The sequence below is a fragment of the Hibiscus syriacus genome, unplaced genomic scaffold, assembly GCF_006381635.1.
Source record: "Hibiscus syriacus cultivar Baekdansim isolate YM2019G1 unplaced genomic scaffold, ASM638163v2 tig00116939_pilon, whole genome shotgun sequence".
Lineage (NCBI taxonomy): Eukaryota > Viridiplantae > Streptophyta > Magnoliopsida > Malvales > Malvaceae > Hibiscus > Hibiscus syriacus.
Window position 1 is genome coordinate 1,301,516 of NW_024063477.1, and position 8,484 is coordinate 1,309,999.

At 33.7% G+C, this 8,484-nt stretch overlaps 1 pseudogene; it reads left to right on the forward strand.

The window, feature by feature from the left end:
- Positions 1–1,649: 1,649 nt before the first annotated feature.
- On the forward strand, positions 1,650–3,789 carry LOC120188250 (annotated as a pseudogene).
- Positions 3,790–8,484: the final 4,695 nt, after the last annotated feature.

Consider the following 8,484-nt stretch of genomic DNA (forward strand, 5'->3'; position numbering starts at 1 on the left):
AACGTGGGTGGATTCTCTTTTAAATGACTTAGGTGTTGCAAGGCAGAAAACTCCAATAGTTTGGTGTGATAACACAGTGTTGTAGCCATGACAGCAAACCCAGTTTATCATGCAAAGAGCAAACATGTTGAACTTGATGTTCACTTTGTTCGAGAGAAAGTAGCATTGAAGCAAGTTTTGATAAACTATGTGCCAGGAAGTCACCAGGTTGCTGATGGATTCACAAAGCCATTAGTTGCTGCTCGGTTTGAGGTGTTTAAAGCCAGGGTGAATGTTCAATATTTTCTTTGGAGAGAAGAAGAGAAGCCGGGAGAATGTTAGATGATGAAGCTGCTTAACTGATGGATGTTATAGTCAGTTGTGTAGTTAGGAAGCTGTTAGGATGATTGTTAGTTGTTATGTTAGTTATTGTGCAGTTACTTGGTTATAAGCAGGCTGTAAACTCTTGTATAAATGGAACAGTGTAGCTCAATGAAAATAGAGTATACAAATTCTTCATATTGCTTTCTTAGTTAGCATTTCAACAGCATTGAATCAGAGATACATATCTTGAGTTGCTTTTTTCCCTTCTTTCTGGTGAGAATTACCTGGTGTTGATATTGAGCTGAAACCACTTTTTATTATTTTTGGTTGCGTTTTGATTTTGTATTTTCTTGTTTTGTTTTTGTGGATCTAAGTGGCAGTAGTTTGTAGATCTGTGTTTTATAAGTTATAAATTTAATTGACTCGAAGGGTTTTTCTAATAAAATAAAAGATCGAGTGTCCAATCCTCATCTCAGTTTTTTTTTTCCAAACAGAGGAAAAGAGCCAATTAGCATAATTCTTCGTTTCTTCTTTTTTTAAAAAAATTTGCAGCTTTCTTTTAGATTCTTTAGAATTTTACGTTGAACTGTTTTTTATTGTTAAATTTGACGATACTCTGCTTCTAATAGAACCTTAAGCATTCAAAGCAGAGAATCGCTGGAAGTGAAACGACTTTTAGCCAATCTGTGGCGACAATTTTTTTTCGTTGCATGGTATTACAAGCATTTGATTAGTTAAGCTATATGATCTTTAAGAAGAGAGGAAAATTAAAAAAAGAAATGTACCAAATCAATGGTATTTCTATGATAACTGCTTATTATTCATGTTTATTTCTAACTTGAGAATTGTTTTAGCGCGGTGAGTTTGATTCAATATCTTATTTAGTTGTTGCTAACATGGTGTGTAACTCACAGTGATGGCTTCACCAGTTGAGACTCCAGCCAAGTTCTCTGACTCTCAAAACTATTCACATCCTCCTTGAATGAAAGGATCCTTTCTTCTATGACCAGGAGGTCCATCGCTGCTCACCCATGGCATGATCTTGTGATCGGTATGCAATGTCAGCTTTAGCTGTGTATAGTTTTGGGTTTTCTAATTGATTTGTTGTAAAATTTATTAGTATTATACCTTTTCCTATTATTTATAATTTCTATTATAGGCAGCTCCTACTGTTTTTAACTGCGTTAGTATACTGAACTTTACCTTCTTCCTGATTATTACATTTTTAATAGCATGTCTGGGATGGGATAAGATGCTTTAGACATTCCAACAAAAATGTAAACCGATTGATTGTCCCTGGCACATTTCGTATAAACATTTGGCTTTTTAGATCTTTTGACACGTCCATGTTACTTATCATTAATCATCCTTGGGATTTATTTGAGACATGGAATGAAGAATCAATATTTGTGCAATTCCTTTATTTGAGAAATGGAATGAAGAATCAACATTTAAGTGTTCTTACTAGTATATTATTGACAATTGAAGATGCGGTTAATGTTTTCAGGTGGTTGAAATTGGGAAAGGGGGCAAGGTGAAATATGAGCTTGACAAAAACACTGGCTTGATTAAGGTAATTACAAAGTGCTACCTACATGTACTTGCAGAAGTTGCGATACCTATCTTAATTGGTTGCTGATGAAAGGTGCATAAATTTGCAGGTTGATCGTATCCTTTATTCATCAGTTGTGTATCCTCACAACTACGGTTTCATCCCTCGTACACTTTGTGAAGATGCAGATCCCTTGGATATACTGATCATAATGCAGGTATGTTGTTTGGTTCTCATTTTTTTTTCGAAAATATCATAGTTTAATGCATGATCTCATGACATGTTTCTGTAATGAGCCTTGGTGTAGAATCTGGTCACACGTTTAGACGTGAAAGATTTCCTGCTGTGATCTAGGATTAATCAGAGAGGCATATTCGTCCTTGACCGAATCCATAACATTTATGATAGAGTAATTGCTTAGTTCGTTTATTCAATATTGGCAGCCTTTGATAGGCCTTTAATGACAAAGGAAAAAGTCCTAATGCACATAAAATAAAAGTTCCTAAACATATAGGATCTTGACTAGCAAGACTAAAATTACAAGGGAAATAAAAATCTAATGTAATGGAGGAAACAAATAAAACTCTAATTTGCTGCCCTTCAAATATTTATTGCTTTCTCTTATATTGCTTTCCAATAAAGGCATTCATATTTAGGGTAAGTAAAACTCGACTCGACTTGAAAAATAGATCTTCTCAATTTGATTCATTATTCTATAAACTCAAACTCGACTCAATTCAAGAATTTCAAATTTAAGTCGAGTAATAAAATAGAACTTGAATAACTCAAAATTTTTAGTACTTATAGGATTTTTTTTAAGTTTGAGTCAAGTTCTCAGTTCTGTATGATATATGTATATATCACATATGAAAAAATGTGAAGAAATATATATGTATTTATATGGTTATAGAAAACTGTTTAAATTGAAATCAAATAATATTATAATATTATAAACTCGACTTGATTTGAAAATTTTCAAATAAAGTTTGAGTTATAAAATAGAACTCATCAACTCGAATAACTCGAAATTTTTTTTACTCACCTCGATCTAATGCCACGGCGCTATCCACATCAGTTTCATGGTCTTAAATTGTCTCATGCCAGTTTGCTTTTTCCAGTGCACTTTGAGATCGTAACATAGTCCATATAGTGAAATCATTCACTAAATTACTGAAATTATTTTTGCCATACACCTGTCAATGCCCAGACCTGTCCTACTATATTTATCCTTAAAATATAGTGCGTATTCAAAGGGTTTAAAACTTTCGCTGCAATACACCATGGAAATACTTGCAGGAGCCAGTTCTTCCGGGGTGCTTTCTTCGGGCTAAAGCTATAGGTCTGATGCTGATCAGGTATACATTAACCACTGATTAGAACCACTCTTGATTTTGTATACTGCTTAAGAGAAACCGTGAGTGCAGGGTGAGAAAGATGACAAGATCATTGCCGTTTGGGCTGATGATCCTGAGTATCGTCACTACAATGATATCAAGGAACTTCCACCTCACCGTTTAGCTGAGATTCGCCGCTTCTTTGAAGACTGAAAGTTTAATTCTAACGGAAAAGCAGTCGGTGTAAATTGCATTTATAACCTTCTTTTGCCTTGGTAAATGTTTTTCAGACAAAAAGAATGAGAACAAGGAAGTCGCTGTGAATGAGAACAAGGAAGTCGCTGTGAATGACTTCTGCCCGCCACCACTGCGTATGAGGTCATCAAGCATTCCATGTAAGTGATAGTTTCCTATCTCTAATCCCTTTGGAATTTGCAACAAAATTTCACTGATTAATCCTCTGTAGTTTGATTCATTTTGTCTGTGATTTTAATTGCGTCTCAACGTGCTGTTATATAGGGATTTATACACGGATTACATAGTGGAGAGCTTGAGACGGTAGTTTTTTATAGCTATAAATATGTTTATGCTATTATATATATATAGTTATTAGTGCAGACTGCATTCACCAACGAAGTAATCGTAGGGTTATCCCTTATAATACACTTTCTAGATATGAAAGAAAAAAAGTGTTTGATGTTACGATAATTATGCAATGATAATGACGATAATATTGGATGATTCTCACTGTAATGATGATAACTATTATGTTTTTTTTTAAAGATTTTTTTCCTTTGGCTTAAAGTGAAAAAATTCTCTAAATTAGGGCTTTTCTACTTTTGAGTGCCCAAATTATTATTATTTTTGTCAAAATAATTTCTTAAACTGTTGAGTTAATTGATCGATGGAATCGGCCAAGAGGGGGTGAATTGGCAATTAAAATTTTGGTGGAAGCTTTTGCAGAAAATTGAAAGTAATTGCACAGTGATTTAGAGTGGTTCGACTTTCTCAACCAAAGTCTACGTCCACTACCTTAGCTATCCACATTAAGGATTTTCCAACAAATTCATTAATTTGTTCTTTCTTTTGAGGATAATGAGTAACCTTACAATTCCCTCAAGAATTATACCTCAATTCTTGAGCACACTCTTTTTCAAAGAGAAATACACAAATTTACAAACTTACAAGGAAATCCTCACAAGATAAGATGTTTGCACAATTCTAGAACAAGAAAAGAACACTCAAGAATAATTACAAATGAGCACAAATGGTGTTCTTGAAAGCAAAATGAATATTGAAAGGAAAATTGGCTTGAATTGAACAAACTTGGTGTTTGATGCTTTCTCTCTTGTTTCTCTATGATTTCTTGTTGATCAAAGGCTTCATAACTTGTTTAAATACTCCCTCAATTGATTCTGTACGTTGGGAATGATTAGTGGAGTCAATGGAGCCGTTTAAGTGTGAAAATAATTAATAAAACAGCTTGGAGCGTGGGGGGTATCGGTACCCCTTCATAGGGTATCGGTACCTATAGTGTAAAATTCAAATATTTCGACCGTTATATGCCTTAGGGTATCGGTACCATCTGAGGGGTATCGATACCATTGCATGGGGGTATCGATACTTATGGGGGTATCGGTACCTTTTGAATATTCTGTTATTTCTCGGAACCAAAGTGTTCACAGGGGTATCGGTACCCTATAGGGGGTATCGATACCATACTAAATAATTTTTATTTTTGGCTCGAATATGGCTCAAAATACTTTGTAAAAATTGTTTCAAAAATATTTTAAGATTGAAACTTAATTTTACACTTGAGTAAGGATTGAAATAGACTTTTGAAAACTTGGAGTAATAATTTTCTTATTCGAATAATTTAATCGAATATATAATTCAAGAAAATATTAAAATTAATTAACACTTAATTTGTTATATCGAAACATCAAAATGTTTTCAACAATCTCCCCCTTTTTGATATAACAAAACATTTTAGTAATTTTAAGATTTTCTAATTTAAAAAAAAAATTGAAATCAAATTTGAAAAATTACTCTCCCTTACTCTAACACTTCTCTCCTTTAAAACACTTTAACTTCTCTCCCTTTTTGTTAAATAAAAAGAAGACTTTAAAAACTTTAGAAAACAAGTTTTTGCCAATTGATTTTAATTAGATAAAGCTTAAGCTGCTAAGATCAAAATCAAGAGAAAGGTTAGTCATTAATTCCATAATCAATATTCATAAATAAATGTGCAATGGAAATTGGTCATATATTCTAAATGATGCAAAATTAACAGACTTTTAAGTTCAATATTTAAATAAACATATTCAAACCAATAATTACTATCCAAAACAAATTCAAACCATTTAAAGCAAACTTAAACATCCACAAAAACATCAAAATGATAAAAGCAATAAGTTTGAAATTCAATCCTAGGCAACTAAAGCAAAGCAAGGTTTACTCGTCCATAGAAGGATCGGGAGGAGGAGGAAAACGTGCTTGCATCTCAAGAGAAAGAGCATCCATACGTGCAAGCATTTCCCTTTGAAACTCCATCTGTTGAGCTTCCAAAGTGTCTAAGCGACGATTCATCGCTTCAGTGTTTGCAGTTAAATGGAAATCGATGGAAGCAAACCGTAGATCAAATGTCTCCAAAAATGAACGAAAATATGGAGGCACTTGATCGTCTTGTGGTGTTGGTTCTTCGGGCTGCTCCGGCTCGTCTTTGGCTTCGTCAATATCTTGCATTAATTGTTGAAACTCTAGATCATCGTCCGCTCCCGGTAGAGTGCGTGAAGAACTAGCTCCCGGAGTTTCCTCAGAAGATCGAATCCATTCACCGGTCTCCTTATCCTTTATCCATCCCGATCTCGTTAAGGAAAGAAGATTGATTTGGTTTTTGAGAGGGATGGCTACGTCAAGTTGTACCCTAAGCTCGGCTTTCTTAAACAAGTTACTTAGAAGACAATTGTAAAATAGACTTGGACAAGTTTTCTTATTAGGAATGAGATTCACGGTGTCAACGAGAACAGAGAAAATGATATGAGGAAGGTTAATTTTCATATTATTATGGATACAATGTATCCACCTCAAATCTAACGCTCTAAGAGTGGAGTATTTTCCTCCGGATGGTCTAAACCACCAAGAGATCATAAGATGAAGAAATCGATCATGATGATCTAAGATACTCACACTCGATTTAACCTTGTAACGGGAACCTACGATTTGTTTTTCATCACATAATCCATTATCATCTAAACTAAAAGCATGTGTTATATACTGAGAATCAAGGTGAATGAATTGGCCTATAAGATAGGACCGAATCCCTATGGTTGCGGTTTGTTATCGATTTTGAAAGCAAACGACATTGGAATAGAAAATTTGAACGAGTTGTTCATAAACAATTGGTTCGAGTTGATAGAGTTTATCAAATTTTCAATCTAATAGGGTAGGTAGATATCTAAAGTTCATATCTACCATGGCTTGAAGGGACGGGATGCGTTATTCGCGAATTTTATATGACTCAAAGTAATGAGAAATCCTATAGTAGAGATCTTGCCTACGTCCAAATTCATTAAAACACGAATTACCTATAGTCATAAGCAAATCAGGAATTTGAGGAGAATAGGAGGGTTTGGATTTGGAGGTGGGTTTTGAGGTCGGTTTGATCGACTAGAGGATGACCTAGGTCGTTTGTGAGACATGGCTTATGAAATCGGAATAGAATAGGTAACCTGCAATTTTGAAAACATATGTATGCAAATATATATCAATCCCAAAACTCAAATGAGTCCTCAATATTTTAAGGTTCTCTAAAACAATCCTAATGGGCAAAGTTTTGAAAACTATTTTGAAAATAACGTTTGAGAAACATAATATATATGATTTTCATAAAAATAACATAATTGAATCAAAAACATCAATTAAACTCATGTTTTTCGAAAATAATAAGAAAGTTTCAAAATTTTGAAAGATTAAAAAATATTGTGTTTTTGATGAAATTAGTTGTAGAATCTAGTTTAGAAATAACATATGATCAATTCCCGATAATTATTTCAACCTAGAACTAATTCAAAATTTTAAAAGATAAAAGTTTTTTAAAAATACCTTAAAAATTTTGGATTGAGTGGAATTTGATGTTGTTTGCACAAATCAATGATTGAAGCAGATTGGGAGATGATATGCAACCGAATTTCAACTAAGATTTGATGTTTTGAAGCAAAGTAGTGATTTAGGGAGAATGAGAGAGGAAACGACGGCAAGGCTTAAAGAAGAGAGGGTTTGAGAGAATGAGGATTTTGGGGTTGTTTAAAAACAAAACCCAAAGAGGGTATTGTACCATTAGGGGGTATCGATACCCATTCAAGGGAGGTATCGATACCTATTGCAGGGGTATCGATACTTATTCAAAGGGGGTATCGATACCATTCTCAGGGGTATCGATACCTTATGCACAAAAAGATCAAAAATCTGTTTAAAACACTCAAAATGCTAAATTAATTAGTTCTAGTCGTATTAGCAACTCATATATTGAAAATTAATCATGTTCAATCAATCAAATTAATCCTTAAGCTATATTTGAACATAAAGTTAATTTTCACCAAAGAACATAAACTCCCCTAACTAATAGCAAAGAATGCAATCAAAAATTATTATTATAAGCATTTTTCACTTATTCTTAAATGTGCTAAAAATATTTTAAACACTAAGTGAAGATAGGTCAGTTAAACCTAATTCTCTTCTAAGTTTCCAAATTCTTTCCTTGTCTAAAGGCTTTGTAAAGATATCCGCTAATTGGTGCAAAGTATCAACGAATTCTAGAACTACATCTTCCTTAGTGACATGGTATCTAATGAACTGATGTCTAATTTCATATGCTTAGTTCTAGAGTGTTGGATGGGATTTTTAGTGAGACAAATAGCACTAGTATTGTCACACTTGATAGGAATGGTACCTACTTCAATTCCATAGTCAAAAAGTTGTTGTTTCATCCATAAAACTTGTACACAACAACTACCAGCTGAAATGTATTCCGCTTCAGTGGTAGATAATGCTACACAATTTTGTTTCTTTGGAAACCAAAAAATCATCATATTTCCAAGGAATTGGAAAGTACCGGAGGTGTTTTTCCTATCTAATTTACATCCTCCATAATCCGCATCAGAAAAGGCATACAAGCTAAAGCTAGAGTCTCTAGGATACCAAAGTCCTAAACTAGGAGTGTCCTTAAGGTATCTAAAGATCCTCTTAACAGCTAGTAAATGTGATTCCTTAGGGCATGATTGAAATCTAGCATAT